The 17283-nt window shown below is 38.4% G+C and overlaps 1 protein-coding gene across 8 annotated transcripts in view; it reads left to right on the top strand.

Moving 5' to 3' along the window:
- The window catches only part of LOC120504096, a 280389-nt gene that overhangs the window by 260488 nt on the left and 2618 nt on the right, over nt 1-17283 (top strand). The window contains exon 1 of one of the 8 annotated variants that reach the window (XR_005627941.1): nt 16341-16699. The exons of the other annotated variants lie outside the window; for them this stretch is intronic. The gene's annotated coding sequence lies outside the window, so the exon portion shown is untranslated. Of the gene's footprint in view, nt 1-16340; nt 16700-17283 lie in introns of those variants that run through there. 8 annotated transcript variants of the gene reach the window in all.

Genomic DNA, 17283 nt, shown 5'->3' on the forward strand with positions numbered 1-17283 from the left:
TTAACTACACAGTTCTACAAGAACCGTGCCAGTGTTACCATGGACAGTCACACACCCACAGCAGGGATCTTTACACAATGTACCTCCAAGTGGAACACGTGGGAGGAGAGGAAGGAAAAAGTAAAATGAGCATCCTCTTTTTTTTACTTTTATGTACAGAACTGATTAAAACAGATTTCAAGGAGAAAAGTGCATTGTGCAGTTTTTAAACAACAGTGCTTTTAAAAATATTTGGAAAAGAGAGGATTTGCAGAAATCCATTAAGAGGTGATCATTAAGGTGATTCATTCTGCTGATGGAACTTCTGGTGCCAAAGATTTCACAGGGGCAGAGGCAGGAGGTCGGATGCTGTCCAGGGAAGTGATTGAGTGTCTGTTCCTGGAGGCATTTACAAGACACGGAGATGTGGCACTGAGGGACATGGTTTAGTGGTGGGCTTGGCAGTGCTGAGCTAACAATTGGATCCGGTAATCTTAAAGGTTTTTTACAACTTAAATGATTCTCTGATGTTATGATTCTAACCTTTTTTACTAAACTGGTTTGAACTGAGTATGAGTTGAACATACTGACATATATCTACTGTTCAGCATAAAGAAAAGGTCCATATTTTACCGACGGTCACAATGCTCTTTCATATTTTGCCAGGTTGTTCTATATAGAATTGCAGCAAAGAATCTCACTAAAACCCTAGATCAAAGAAATTAATTGAAGTCTTTTCACAGTTACCCTTAATTCCAAGCAAATCAATGCACCAGTATTCCCTGTCTTCTTTTCTGCTTTCTGATAGTTTTATCTTGTCCTATGTTCTTTTACATACTTGAAATTTCCTCTAAATTACTAAATATTTTTCAATATCAAAAGGTTTTGTCAGTCTTTTGTCATTGAATAGTCCGCTTAATCTGTAATTATTTCCTGTTCTCGTCTACATTTTACAATATTTTCATATTCTCATAAAAACTTCAGTTCTCTGGAAGGGCAGGTTGCAGAATTCGCACTGTGATGCTGTTGTTGTGATCTTTCAGTCCCAATCAAGGCAGAGGAAACCTTGAACTGCTGCCATGCTCTGGGGTGCCTGCTCTCTGTTGATTCTCACCACTGATGTCACTCTTTGGCTTCCTTATTTTTGTATGAAAACCCATAAGAACTAAAGGTAAAAGTGATCCATGTTGCCCTCTGAGCCGGTGAAGGATTAGCCCCTGCTCATGTTTGGTTTAAGCTAGTTTTGTACATGTTAGACATTATCTTGAAGTAGTGTGTCATTGGGAAAAAGAATTCCGTAATACACAACTGGAAATTCTTATTTCTGTCTCACTTCTACATAGGACTCTTTATGGGAAAACTCTGCACTTTTTCTGTGGAGGTATTGCGTGAAAAATACTTGTAGACTTGTGCAAATGCTTAAAATATCTGCTTAAAATAAAGCATCTCTCTTGACAGTTCTTCCCCAGACTATATTGGCCTAATCAAAAACTTTTTTTTAAAATTTTCTTTTTTTTCCCTTTTTTTTCCTGAAATCTCTCCACCCTTTCAATGTGTTTCTGATAACAGGATGGCAAGAGTGGGAGGAGCTAATAAAAATTATTTGACTGGTACATTTAATTTTAGGCTAATTTTGGCTGCACCCTGGTAGCAATGGTAAATGAGAAAACATTATCCTACACTTTGTTTGCATATAGGTTACATCAGTGGAGAAAATTCATATAGGAAAAATGTGTAGTGCAAACTTGTTGTTCAATGCCAATTTGGGTAAATTCTGACCAGAGTCCTGAAGTTAGATGGAGAGGAGTCAGATGACCTTAATGAATTACATGACTGGGTTTATATGGAAAAACCCTTTACTTGAGATCTCTTCGCTTGACATCCCTTTATTTGATTTATTTTGAAAAGGTGGTCTGTGAGAGAAACTTTATTATTCCCTCAAGTTTATTTCAACCATTTGGGTAATAAGCTGAAATGTTACATCGATTCTGTGGATTTCACTCCCACACCTAACAACATCATATTTAAAACTCTGAAAAATCAAAAGAAAATTCCTATTCTCATATTGGAAAATGAGTCAAATAAATTTTGTCTCTTAAAAACAGAATAAAATCTAGAGTAACTTAAGAGTGGGAGGACTCCAGGGTTCCAAATTATGAGCACCAATAATAGTACCAATAGTCCAAATGAATGAATAGGGAGTGTCATTTGATACTGTTTTATTTGGGTTGGATTCTTTCCTTCAAATGGATGTTGGGTTTCCAAGGAATGCAATATAATTTATTTTTCTTTTCCCAAAAATGATAGAAAAATATTGATAAATTAGATTAACAATGAACAGAATATTTTTGGTGAAGCTTTACCCAAAAAATCTGGGAATCCAAGAGTATGAGTCCTAAGATAGATTTAGAAGCAGTTTTTCCTGTGAATGAAGGGAAACTCTGTGCTGATGTAGTGTAATTTGCTGCACATTTATTGAGGTGTGAATGCCTGGTATTTAAAATTAACAGCTGCTGCTATGAGTTCACTAGCTAAAGCAGTGACAGGAGTGAAGAAGAAAATTTTAAACAACTGAAATCTGTAAGAATTGATGGAGAGGTAGAAGTTATAAACCTGTCCTCATGTATTGTTTGCCTCATACTTTCTGATGCTCCTCACTGAACAATGAAAATGCCTGTTGACTTATTTGCTGAATTCTAAGAATGAAGCAAGTGTAAAGGCAGGCTGTAAAAATATTGTTCTTCATCTTGCTTTTGAAGAGCTCTATCATCAAGGCTTAAGAGGGCCACTTTCCTGTGAAAAAAAATCATATGGTACTTCTTTTGCAGGTAGATTTAGGAAAGCAGCCTGCCACTTCTGCATTGCATTGAACCACTTCATAAATCTGGGGACTTAGATATTTGGCTAGATTACAGGTTTTTGTTTTCAGCCCATGAAGGCTGAAGTTACGTAACTAAAATACACAGAAAATTTTGGTAATTAATTTTTCAAGTAACTATGTTTATGGTGTCTGTACTCTGTCCAGATGTATAATGTTTCTGTCTAATAAAGGAAACATATAAGAACTCAGACTGTAAGGCTCTCAGTTGTTGGCTCAAGGCTTTATGAACAACGTCTATGCCTCAGAAATGTAGCATATATTTACTTAATATTCTATAAATTTTATTAGTGGAATAGCTCTCTTTAAACTTGTCCTTTGTGTATTTGATGACATGTAGGGCACAAGAGCTTTTAACTATGTTTATCAGACTCACCTAGAGACAGTATCTTCAAAGCTTTCCAGATGTAATTGAAATATGCGATCTTGTCATTAGGAGTTTGTTTATAACTTTTCTTTATTTGCAAAGCTCCCAAGATAGATTGCAAGGGATCCCTGGATAGAGAGAAAAAAACCCTTCAAATTATTAAAAATAATTTCTCTTGGTTAGCTGTTGTTGGGTTTTGTTGGCTTTGCTTCTTTGTCATCTGGGTAGCTGCACTCAGCAGACTCCAGGGTCTGACTGTATGAAGCAGTTCCCGTTTTGGTAACAAGAGATTCCTTGCACCAGAGAGCTGATGTTCAAAGGCAGTGCAGTTACCACTGCTCATGTTGAACAGAGTGTGGAATTTGACCTTTATGAAAGAATTGCAAAAAGGCTTTGAAATCCCTGTAATGGTATCCACGGAAAACAGAGAGGAGCTGGGAACAGGGAAGTTTTAGTGGGTTTTGGAGAACAGCACATTAACCCCCTCCCTGTCCTATGTACCTTCTGTCACCCTTCAGTTCCTGAAGAAATGCGACTGCAAAATTCTGTGATATTTCGTTTTTCTCACTTAGAGTCTCTCTTAATAATATACAAACCTGTTCCTTTTCCTTATAGTCACCTCACAGTCTTTTGTTAGAAGGATCATCTGTGCTTGTCTGATTCAAAGGAAGACCTTTGGCATCTATTTATATGCAGTGTTGAAGACAGGATGCTGAGCGAGAAGGCTCTTGGATTTAACCCATTATGGCCATTTTTATGCTACATAAGGGATTGAGAGTTACATTCCTCCTATTGCTGGTTATCCTACAGGCATATCTTCTGCTAGCATGGAAGCATGTGTTTGCAAAGTGTAGCACAGCTTTCCTCTCTTCGTGGAGAAAACTGGTGTATTAAGGATTTGCTCCATGTCCTTGTGTTGCTGTCCCAAACTGCAGTTTTGGGTCCTGGGAAGGCAAGACTTTGTACAGATGGATTTCACAAGGGAAACTGTGCCTTTCAAGCTGCCATTGCAACCTAACAATCCAAAATTAAGAAAATATAGAAAAGATACCTGTATTCTCTGATGCCTACATCTCCCTAGGATTATACTCAAGAACATATTCTTTTGAGGATATGCAAATATAGTACTTTCAGCAACATTATGGGTCAAATTTACGTTATTACAAAAGTAGTTATGTTTTGGGGGCTATTTTAAAGGTAAATGAGCATGGACGTGGGAAGTTTATTTTCTGTCTGTGCAATAATTCTTTAAGCTGCCTGGTAGCACATGTTGCTGGTCTCTTCCAGCCAGCTGGTGGGTTCCCAGGCAGAGTCTGTCACATGCTTGCGTCACATGGAATCCCCATGCACTTGCAAATGCTCTGATCCCTGGAGAGGCATGGGCCTATGGGGGCTGAAATGCTCAGTCGTTGTGCTGAGATGTTCTGCTTAGGAATTCAGGGCACAACGTAAACCTAGCTGTGGATCGTGCCATTCCAGCCATTCCCCCTCTTTTTTTTTTTTTTCCCTCCTTTTCATAAGTCCTGGATGTGATATGTTTCATAATGATATGTTTCATCTTATGTTGTTGCTCTCAAATTGCACGTGTGAGAACACAGCATCTCAGAAAAGATTTACAAACATGGGTGTGGTGACTGATGGCACTTTATTTGTGAAAGAAAAGGCATATGTTTGCCTTGTGGTGTGTGGATCAAAATCCAGTGAATAGTGAACTGACTACATCAGTAATAGGCATGTTATTTACCCCTTCCCCTCCCCCTCTAAAATAAAAGACAGGAAAATGCTGAATGCTGTGTGGAGATAACATACAATTTATTGATTCTCTCTGTATGCTTTATGGCTATAATGGACTTTATGAAAACCCTAAGCCTGTCCATTTTATCTTTGTAAATAATTGACTGAGAACACCATTATAAATAGGGTAAGTGGAATGAGATACATGCCAAGAGAAGACTGTACAAGTAATTATATGTATATGGTACATTTCAGCCTGTTTTGGCAAAGTTCAAATACATTATTTCATAGTGTCTGAAAATTAGAGATCTAATTTTTTTGACTCAAGTCTGTTGTCACAACTACCCTTAGCTGTACTGTAATTTGCATTTCAAGTGTACTGGAATCTCTGAGCACCACCTCTGCGTGTTGTATGATCACTGTTAATACTTGATTTCACAGTTATTTACAGCCTTGATGTCTTGCTTGCCTGTTGCTAATATCTCATTTACTATTCTGACCACCCTGAACAGCCCTTCTACATGATACTTCCTGGAGTGTCTAGTCTTTTATCCCCTGGTTGTAGCCTCTAATTTTTCTCTGGCTGTAAAACAGTCTCATACCTTTGCAACAGAAAGTATTTTTACTTTTGTGTTGCAGAGCTCAACACAGATGCCAGAGAGGATAGCAACACTGCTTCATAGTCAGAATATGGGACCTTTAGTATCCTAAGGAGTTGACTTGGAGAAGCCCAGGTTCATACAGCTCCTGGTTCCAACCAGGTGCAAGGCCATGTACATTCTGCCTGAGTTCAGGCTGCCACTGAAAGAAGAGCTCCATCCTCTTCCTAATGACATTCATTTCCCCTTGGCTTTTTGTGCTGGCACTTAGTTTATATGGCTGTTAAACAACCCAGCTAAAGGACTGATCCTGCTTCAAACTAATCTTATATTTCTTCTGGTTTGCTTTTTGGGACAGTCCCCCAATCTGCTTTAGGATGCAGCTGGGAGAGGCAAGTGTCAGCACAAACAAGGTGAAACAAATGACCCAGCTCAGGAGGGAAAGCAAAAAGGACCACCACTTCAGGCAGGTGTCCTGATTTATGCTATAGTTTTGGTCTGCACACTCACTGGGAATTGGCAAATGGGAATTGCTACCTTGCATGGGAGCAAGAGTCTGCCAAAAAAATTATTGTCAACATCACTCATCTTTAAATGGCAACGGCTTCTGTCCCCCCATTCAGTTCCTATTGACAAGCTCTGTCTTTAATACAGATGTATGTATTAAAGATGGAGATGTATGTCAAGTCTGGCATTCCAGGTTTTGTAAACTGTTCATCCCTGCTGCAAGTACCCAGTGGAACAGGCTACATAAAGTACTCTCCACAATTTAAATTGGCATAAGCAAATGCCTTATAGAAGACAAGCATAATTCCTTGGGTAGAAGCACCCATAATATTTGCCAAACAAAAATGCAGATAATTGGAATAGTTGGCTTAGCACATTCTGAAATTGGCCTTTGGAGTCTCAGAATCTCTGATTTGGTCTTCCTAGTTTGGTGAGTTGCATTTCCACATGGAAGACTTTCAGCAGAGCTTAGGTTTTAAACCAGATATATATTGAAACCTCCTCAGGATCTGCCATGGGGGATATTTTCCTCAATAAATCAGAATACCATCTGTACTACCAACTGCAATGTGAAAGAGTTAAGAGAGGTCTTTTAAGTAGCCAAATACAGCTAACAAAAATATGTAACACCTCCCTTCAGGCTACTTTACTTTTCCTAGACTCTCACAGACATTCAAAGGGTGTATTTCAGGTTGTGACTTAAAGTTACCCAAACCTAACTTAGCTGGAACCCTAGGCAGGCAGGCAGAAAACAGGCAATGTTACAACACGGACCATAGATGATGTCTGAACTGAATAATAAATCCTGATGGAGGTTTATTTTCCATTTGCCTGTTGAGTAAAATAGTTTTTGCAAGACAGAATCTGAACTACGGGGGGCTGCTGCTGGTGAAAAAAAAGAAATGGGTGGCAAATGAAGTTTATGCTGTTAAATCATACTGATGATTTTGGCAAAGTTGATCATGGCCCTGCAGAGCCTCATTCACTGCGGACTGATGGCTTCTGTTCTGACAAAGCTCACTTCCTTTTGTGACACTTACCTTAGTTATCAAACAAAAACTCAGACACAGTTACAGGTAAATACACATTAGGAACTGAAGTGAGAAAGCTTTCCAGAAACATGGTAATTAAGTGAAAAATAGATTCTTTTAATTTTAGAATGTTTATGTGAATTTATACATGTTAGTGGACAGAAATGCATGTCTAAATACTCTGAAGTTTGCCCTGGAGTGATGTGGTAATTACTTGGTTATGACTTGCGCTTGTTAATTTCTGCAGGGGATTTATCTGGTATATCTGGCTTTTAAAGACATTATATTTTCCTTCTTTATTTTTTTTTTAATGCTCCTATTTTCACAACAGAGCACAGATAGCATTCCTGTAATTATGAGTGCAGGTAAGAGTTGACAAGGAGAAGCAAGAGCTGAAGGTGAGGTAGCTTCTCAGTTAATCTGTGAGGAGAGATAACTGGCAATAAGACGAAGAAGTGCAGAGATGTGGCCAGAGAGACAAGCAGAAAGGATACTTTTATCAGCATTGTTTCAAAGCAGCTATTACAGTAAGTACTAAAAGAGGAAAAGAAGCAATTACAGTAGTGAAGCGTAACTGAATTTTGAAATGCTTTTTAATAACGTGCAGGACAGGAGCTACATCTTTACCTGAGCCACTGGGATGTTGTTCTGGATGTGTCTAGCTTACCTGCTTTCAACAGAAACACAAAAACAGAGAAAAATTTTTACTGAATTTGTAATTGAGAGCATGTGCTTATGAATTTGTTAATAAGACCTATCTCCAGAACTTTCAATGTTATAAATGTTTTTGATTGTGGGGCCTGGGCTAGGCACAAACCCCTTCCATTGTCAATGTGTTTGAGTGCTTATTTTGTCTGAAAGGTAATCAAAGATACAGATAATATGAGCCTTTAATATTACTTGTTATTTCCTCTGAAATATTCAGCTGGTTTGCTTTGCAATTGCTTTTGTAGAAGAAATGCTGCATTGTAATCAATTTGCTGTGTGCGGTTTAAAATGTCAGGGACATTTCTGTTATTTAACCTGCAGACTCCTGCAGTATGGGATGAGGCAGAGTTTTTGAAGTAAGGCTATTTTAAACACTAACTTCTAAGAAATTTCAGATTCAGCATATCCAAGTATGGTACATGCTTTCTTATTGTTTGTTTTCTTTTTGATTTAAAGTTGAGGTGCACTTCAGGCAGCAGCTAAGATGCATTAATTGAGGTATATTTTTTTTCACTACAATGCTATTTGCTTGGTCATTCGTTTAAATGTGATAAATACACACACTGTTGACTCTGATCACTTTTGACATTGTTTGAAAATTCATGGGAAATACTAAATATTTCTTTGTTATCAAAATGCATATTTGAGTTAGAATTCAAGTAAAATGTCATAATCAAAAATAGTTAAAGAAGCAAACTGCTCTATGCACTAATTTAAAGAAAGAACTTTTCAAATGGAACTCTGTGGAGCTTTCGTAGATACACAGGCCTCTCTTCACTGTTGGTTGAGTTTATTTAAAGAGCTTTTCTAGTCACCTTTGAACCTAAATGATTTCTCCAGATGTACAGAAGTGAACAATGTAAAAATCTTGCTGCTTCAGCAGAACAGGATCCAGCTGGCAGGGAACTGGATCTGCAAGTCATTGGTTACAGCTGTGTTTCGATTTATGTGATGGTTGAAAAAATAAATTACTGGATTAAATGGCTAGAAAGAGGACTCTTTGTTTAGCCCTTGTGTGGGGACTGAAAGTGTTTATGGTGCTGTTTTCTTCAGAGCCTTTGCAAAGTAAGCTGGACAAATAGACTTATTCAAAACTTGTCTGAAATGTTGTGCATTCAGCTTTATTTCTTTACAGAAGAAACTGTATGTTTTTGTATAATGCTGTCAGCCAGCAACCATTCTTAAGGTCTCTTGGCCTTTGAAAGTGGCAGTAGCATTTTAGCAATGTCTTGTAGGCACTGCAGTTTATCACTGGAAGGCAGTTTCCTTTCGTTAAAGGTTTTCAAATGCACTTCTTGGCATGAACGCAAATACATGTAGGGACTCTGTCAAACTCATAACTTTTTAATGGGTTTAATATTTCAGCTTTGTATACCACTTACCTTTTGCTCTACATAATAGTGCTGATGTAATTGTAAATTGGGTGCACAATAATTTACAGAGCAGGCACAATGAAATCAGAAACTAATGCCAAGTGTTTGGATTATTGCATATCTTATTTTAATGTTCTAACTGTGGTGATTATGTCTTATTATCTGACATCCTGATTCTGCAAAGATTTACATGCTTAATTTTACTGAGCAGTTCTACTTTGCCTGATAGGACTGAGTGGTGCATAGAGCCCATCACAGCTTTGTTACCTATTTTGATAAGAAATGTGTTGGGTTTTTTTAAATCTTTATACGATTAGGGTCCTTTGAAATCTCACAAACAGCCTTTTCTACTGCAGATAGCTTGGGTTGAAGGAGTTGAGATTAACATCTTCCAGTGAAGTCCCTGCTCCACTGCAGTCACTGGGCATGTTACCACTGGCTTCTCTTTGGATACAATTGCACTTTTAAAAGTGTGTTTTAATGTTTTTACTTATAACCAATATCCCAAGACCCACAAGTGATTTTTCTTAAGCAGTGAAACTGTTGCTAGTAATGCTAGTGAAGTGATATGCTACCAAATGTGAACAAAAGATTTGATATTAGACCAACAGGAGTTTTGAAGGCTTCCTGCAGGAGCTTTGGAGAGCAAAATAAAAGCATAGAACTTTCAGTTGTGGCAGACGGTGCACTTATAGTGAATTTTTTAAAGATTTAGCTGGCTTTCAGCATAATAGTTTGCAAAGCCAGGAGCTTTTCAGCACTTATATCTGTTTATTCAGCAATATTTCCTAGTAATTATTTTAGGCTGACCATGAGTTTCTTTTTACAGTCATAAAGCTGTAGCTGTAGCCAAGTATCAGTTACATCATATTTATTAAAACATTTCTAAAACAGTGCATAAATGTGGAAAATTATGCTTGTGATTAGATTGTAATTGTTGTTCTATCAGGATCCAATTACTTTTTAAAAACAGTTTGCACAAATTGTTTTCAAGAGATTGCCTTTTTAAAAACCTGCAAAGCACTGACCAAGAGCTAAATACCAGAACAGGAGTTCCAAGGCAAAAATGAAATCAAACAAGTTGGCCAAGTTCCATCATAAGCCACCCTCAGAAATACCAGAGAGAGGCTTAAAATATTTTAAATAGAATATTTCCCCTCCCCCCTTTTCTTTTATTGTTGTCCCTGAGCAGCATTATTACATTAAGAGCCATGCGACAGAAAGTCGTGGTGATGCAGAATAAATAACCATAATGTATCAAAAGCAGACAAAGGTGTGATTGATCTGTCTGGAATTGGCAGACTCTTTCGCTGTGTCAGGCTGTTTCTTTGATCAATGAAGGTATAGCCTCTGACCTTTAAAAAAAATCAATGAGATTGATTGAAAGGAGAGAGAGAACTATGAGAATGCAGGATAGCTTTAACCTTCACTGTCTAGAAAATTTAAAATATTCTGGTTTTGCAGGCATTGCACCTATTTTGTATTTTCTTCTGAAATTGCTTTTCTTGTCTCCAGACTGCTTTTGAAACTTCTAAAAACAACATTGTAGAAATGTTGCGTCTGAATGTTTCTCACAAATGTTTATCTTCAGATTGCATTGTTAAGAAAACAGGAGTGTTTTTGTCTTACAGCAGAATTCTGTACATTCTCATAGTGTTTGCAGCATGTACCAAATACCCTTGATTTCCTTTTACAAACTTTGACTTTTATATGGCAAATACACACCTCAGAGTCAGCCCTCAGAGAAATGGTTCAGGTCATTTCAGAAACATTATACATCCTAATAAAGGGACTTTTATTGCCCTATTTCAGGATCAGGCCCACTGGTGATTGAAACAATAGTGTGTAACCAGTGTATTATGGTGATCTGGTTCCATCTAATATTGTGTTTTTATCAATTATATGTGCGTCTCGTGTGTGTGTGTGTGTGTGTGTGTGTGTGTGTGCAGGTATACCTACAGGTCAGGGAACAGCAAAATTGTCATACTAGAAAATCTGCAAAGAGGGATTTTTAAAATAGTTCTTGGCACTTTACATCTTTCTTACTGAACAGACTACAAATGCAGACCTGGCAGTTTAGGCAAAAACAGGTTTTGAACAGTTGGAATTTCATTTTAGTACTGGGCCTTTCCTTTCTTCCCATTGTGTTGATGCTGTATGAAGTAGTAACACAAAGCAATTAGTGAAGTAAATAAAAAAACTATTCATAAATAGATAAGTTAATTCATTCATTACTTCATGCTCTCACAGCTCAAGGAAACATAGGTTAAAAAAAGTATACATATCACAGTGGTTTGTTTTCACAAATAACTACTTTTTTAATTGAAAGTGTTGGCAAAATCAAGGTCTATTGAATAGAATTCACACAAAAAGTAATTCAAACTGCAATAATTTCTACTGTCATATGTCTGTGTTTTAATAAAGGGCAGGTAAATTGACAAGTCAGCAAGGAGATGGTATAATAGCATTTCTTGAGTAAGATGGAGCTTGCGTAGGAAGAGAAGAATATTGCTGTTTCTCTGTAATTTTATTTCTGTGATTTCCTTTCTGTAATAGACTGTGTAGGCTATATATATTTTCAGTACTTTATGATCAGGTGGGAATTACAGCTAAGTTAAAAAAGACACTCTTACTAAATTACAAAATGGATTCTGGATGTAACATTTCTAAATAAGAAAATAGAAGGGTAGATTTTTTTTTTTTTAAATTGCAAATCTGGGACTAGATAGCTGTGGGAATTTTCTGAAGTCTTTATCCCCTTGCTGTTCATCAGTGAGGTGAGAAGGTGTTAGGGACAATCATACAAAACTATGGTGTAGGTAATTCCAACTAGGCACAAGTCATTCAAACTGCTACTCTTCTAAGTTATTTAAATGCTACATTTAGAGAATCCTTTTTTATTAATATCCTTTCCATGTGCACTATGATGAAGAAACTTCTGTTTCTAGAAAAAGAAAAGGGATGAGTGCGTTATGTTTCAGTTTGAGCACACTAAGGATATGAAGATGAGAACTATAAAATCAGAATAACATTTGATATTAGTGCATTTCTCTCTTCCCATTAGATACATTCTGATTTTGCTCTATTGGTATCTAATTCTTCTCATCACATTCTCTTAACATTACTATCTGTTATTCCAGAGTCCTTGTCTGTCACACAAAGTTTGCATTAATATTGCAAATCACCTCACTCTCACTGTTTAAGAAACAAAAGGCTGATCCTGTATTTGAGCAGGTTCTGATATCTGACATGCATGTCCAGTCTCACCTCTCCTCCCTCTCCGTCCAGAAGTAATAATCCAGGAAATATCTTCTTTTTTCTTCTCTCTCTCTCTTTTTTTTTTTTTAATTTTTTTTTTTTTTTTAATTTTTGGGTGCTTTCAGCAATGGCTGCTCCCCTTTCTGCTCCTCACAGACACAAACTGCATCTTTCCAGTGTGGATGTGGATGCTGTCCCCTTGTGGATGATGCTCACAGTCTGAGCTGCTGCCTGCAAAACTGAGCAGTGCCCTTCAGCCAGTTTAAGGTGGTGTCTGGTGCAGTGCATTCATTTAGCATGACTAAAGGACAAAATTAAGGTTCTTTTTGTTTCTCATTCCCCTGCCAGCTACAGCTTTCCCAGAAAAGAGGCAAAGCTGAGGTCATTTTTTTTTCCATCTGTGAGGGGTCAGTGACTGCAACCAAGCTGTTCCTGGCTGAGGTATAAGCCTGTTAAAAAGCACCTATGCTAGCAGCTGAATCATTTTTGAGACCAATTTTTTATATTTCTACTAATGAAAACAGTGGGTCATTAAATCCAGCAGTCGATCTCCAATTATAACCTGGTTTGGACAGCATGGAGCCCTGCCCAGACAGACCCCCGACCTCGGCCTTTGCCTTTGCCGGGAGATCCTTGTTTGCTGCCCCTGTCCCATACCCACTGCTAGGATCTCTAGGAGCACAAATTCCCCCATAAAATACCATTTCCACAGATAATTTTGCTATTTGGTATTCTCAGTGCTGCCTGGAGTGGGGCTGTGCATTCTGTCTGTCCAGATGAGAAGCAGATCTATGGTTAAAAAAGGTGTGGTTCTGCTTGGAAACAGAGGCAGTGTGTACAGGCAGTGATGTAAGTGTAAATGTACCAGGGTTTTCTTTCGCTATTATTATTTAATTCCAACAGAAGAAATCAGACTTAAGAGACCAGAATTCTGGATACCTGCTACCTGTATTCTTTCTTTCCTCCTGAGAAAATCAGAGACAGATATGTGAGAATTGCTGGAGCATTTTAATGAAAAACTGTTAGATCTTTTCCTGCACAAGAAAAAAAAAAGTTTAATGGTTGACATTTAATCTTCATACAGTAAATAATAATTACAGGCAAGAATTTAAAGTGGTTCTGCTCATAGTCAAGCCTGATGGTTCTTTTCTTCTTTCATTGCATGAGGATTTACTGTACTGTGGATGCAAAATGTAAATTATGGGCAATTCTGTGAAATTCAGACATGCACACAAAACTGTCTTTCCAACTTTTTCACACTTAACTTCAAACTGAAAATGGATTTTCCTGGTGGCTGATTAACCAGAAATGAGTTGTTTCTAACTAGGTTGAGGGGAGGAGGGTTCTGTAATATTGGATTAGTGAAAGGAGTGAACAGCTTCAGTTTAATTCAACTAGTCTTCTATTTTTAATCTCCAAGGAAACAGCTGAGTTGAATGTTAATTAAACAGCAGTCTTTGATCCACCCAGCCACTCCCGGAGGCATAATAATAATATATAAGTGCAGAGCAGCCCATATATAATAGGTACACTTAAAGGAATGCATCTAATCTCACCATATTCACATTTAAAACATTTCTTGCTGACCCACTCTGATATTATTTAAATAGCGAAAGGAAAAAAGAGGAGAAAATGCTAAGCTAAACTTTGTTGGTCTGAAGGTAGGGCAGCAGAGCAAGCATGAGTTCCTATTATGAGGATGTATAAGGGTTAATGATTAGAAGAGTGGAATCAGGAAAGACCTTAAGCCCAGATCTATGACAGTGGTAATTGAGCTGATTGATTACGACATCTCGTTTCAGACGACTATTGATTTAATCTAGTCTGCAGTCCCATTGGCCCCAGAGGTGCTCCCGAGTGAGGCTCAGCACTTGAACCTGGGTACTCTTCCCTACTCACCGTCTGGATATAAATTTCCAGAATCTGCAACCATTTATAATTTTCAGTCATCTTCATCCTTTTATTCAGAAGCCTCTAATTTCATCAGGCTAATGTTTTTAACCATTGAGGGAAGAGGCACAGGCAAAATGAAGTGGCACAGACTGAAAAGGGTGGGTTTTTTAAAAAAAAAGGCAAGACAGAGAGCCGGGGCTCTGTGGCCAGTATTTGCATCTGTTGTCTCTGATTCGCAGAGCTAGCAAAGGCTGCTTTTGGAGGCAGTCCACAAAGCTGGGCTATCAGTAGGCAGTTTGCTGTACGTGCACGTTCAATTATTAAAATAGTAGACGTTTTTTTCTTTCTGATAGCCATAGTGAGGTCATGACATTAATTTATCCAGGGTATTGTGGGTAACTATACAGAAAAAAAGCATAAAGGGCACAGATGCTGGAGCAGCAAAAAATGGATGGGTCTGAGCAAAAGGAGATTAAGAGGCGATGACCAATCTAATGTACGTATAGCAGTAAGAAGCCGGCATCCGTCACAGACTGTTGATGGCAATAAGTATTTTAAGCCATGCTGTGCATGTGGTAATTTTTTTTTATATACCTCAGTAACTGCTAAGCTGAATGCTGTAATCCTGTATTTTTTCAGTTTCCCAAATCTGATTTTGGTCTTGTTTTTGTTGTCTCATGCTTGGCATTCTTCGCTCGCTCTCTGTATGTGGGTGTGTGTCTGTCTCCGTCTCTCCCTTTCTCTGAGATTACAAACTTAACTGTTTCCTAATTGTCTACTTTCCTCCATCCTTTTCCTAAGAAATTAATCACCATCACCACGACTGGTCCCAAGCGCGCACTAACTGGGCTTAGGGCGTGTACCTGGTGTTTTGGCTTCCTTCCTTTACTTTGGGGCTGTGTGGTATTTTCTTTTGGACCTTCCCTGCAAGTGGATGCCCTTCCCTTTCGCTGCTGCCGCCGTAAGGTTGCCAAAAGGCTACCTGAGCCAGGACTGCAGCGCTGCATCCTGGGACCTGCCCGCCCGGCTGCGCCGAGGGCTTCCACAGCACCAGGCAGCTCAGAGAATTGGCTGGTGAATTGCGTATCACCTGTCCCCCCCCTCTGGTAAATAATTTCTATACCGCGAATCACAGTGGTGTGGTATTGTCTGGAAAAGTAATTCCCAAATACTGTTGGCGTAAAAAAGGGAAAAGCCGAAAGACTGTCAACATCGTAAGCCATTAAAGTCCCTTGCCTTAAGAACAAAGGAACAAGGTAAAAATGCACACAATGATTATGCTCTGTGGATTTTCATAGCCTGTCAGACAACTTGTGCCTGTGTTTCAGTTATCAGCCTTTGTGCTTTGTTTTGTGTTGTATATTTTCTATACGTGTCTTCTGTTTCTGTGTGTGTGTATTCGGAGTGTGTGTATGTGTTCAGGCTTCTCTACCAAAACGGAGCAAATATCATACAGAAAAATACACAAGTGGGGCTCAAACATGCATTTTCAGTACTCAGTGTGATGGTGCGGGTGTATTGCCATTGTTCTCTTGCAGTGTTCCCTTTGATACAAGCAGCTTCTATTTTTTGTATTTTATTCTAACTAAGTCTAAAATAAAAGAAAAGAAAAAGAGGGAAAAAATTGCTTAGTCCAGTTAAATGCCAATTGAAGCCCAGAAACTCACGATTTCAGCACAGTGAATGGTGATTCAGACCCTGGCAGGGTTTTGGCTATGAGACAATTCCTACTTATAAAGAGTACAATGAATGGGGGAGGAAGATAGCATTAATTTTGAGGAAGATTAATATTAGTCTTTTAATGTTCATTATTTTCTGAAGAAGTGAATCCTTGTAGCTTTTGAGAGCTAGTGTGTCCTTCCCACTGGTATTTATTCGAACACAGGAAAAAATGAAGAAGGCGTAGAATAAACTCCTAAGACTGTTCAAGAATTACTGGCATTATTTCTCTCTACATCACGTGTGAGCCTGGGTTGCCTGCTATTCCTGAGGCAGAGGATCGAGGATGAAAGTCTGTGTGTCAGAGCCTGTTTTCACAACTGCATTTGGAGATCTGTCTTATTGATTAGGAAAAAAAGGGGGTGGGAATAGGAGTGTGAGGTGAGGGGAGGACCGACTGACTACTGGCTTATTGCAGCTCAAGACATTTTCTTCCGGAAAGATGTCAAACAACTGAGACACAGCAACAGAGGAAGTAGAAAGGTGGAAAAATAAGAAGAGGGACCCTTTGGAAGAAATGAAGGCATTCCTTATGAGAGCCTTGAGGTTTTTTTTGTTTTTTTTCTTCTAACATCTGACCCACAAGGGCTAGAGTGACAGCGTCATGCAAATGCTGCAGTCCAGCAGGTCCGAGAGAGGGTGGATGCTAGAGAGTGAGTTAATGTTAATGATGAGTGCAGTGAAAATACCAGCCGATACCACCCCCTCCACACACAACTGCTCTGAGTCAGCATCCGCTGCTTTGCCGTGCCTTTCTGTGCCTCTGTGTGTGTGTGTGTGTGTGTGCGCATGTGTGTGTGTGTGTGTGCGCGTGTGTGTGCTGTGACCGTGTGTGTGTGCATGGAAGGTAAAGCCAGTCAGTCAGTGAGAAGCAAAGGTACGTTCGAGAGCAACTAAAATCTGACTGATTTCCATCTTCAGAGCATCAGATGTATTCCCTAAAGAGGATGGGTCTATGCGATGGGGGTGGTATAATTATGTTAATGTCATATTTATAGAGGGGTGAGATTTTTCATTCTAATTATTGATTTGAAAGCTGTGGTCAAAATTGTTTGTTAAATCATGATCAGCTTTAAAAAAAGAAATTGAATGAAATCTAGGGACTGCTATACATATATATATCTCTCATATATGTATATATATATATTTTGTTTCATTTAACTATTTTGTGTCTGAGGCATAACTGATTGAATGGTGCACAGTGACAAAGAAATGGCTCTTATATAATATTGCATTA

This window comes from Passer montanus, unplaced genomic scaffold (genome assembly GCF_014805655.1).
Source record: "Passer montanus isolate IOZ18808 unplaced genomic scaffold, ASM1480565v1 scaffold28, whole genome shotgun sequence".
Classification (NCBI taxonomy): Eukaryota; Metazoa; Chordata; class Aves; order Passeriformes; family Passeridae; genus Passer; species Passer montanus.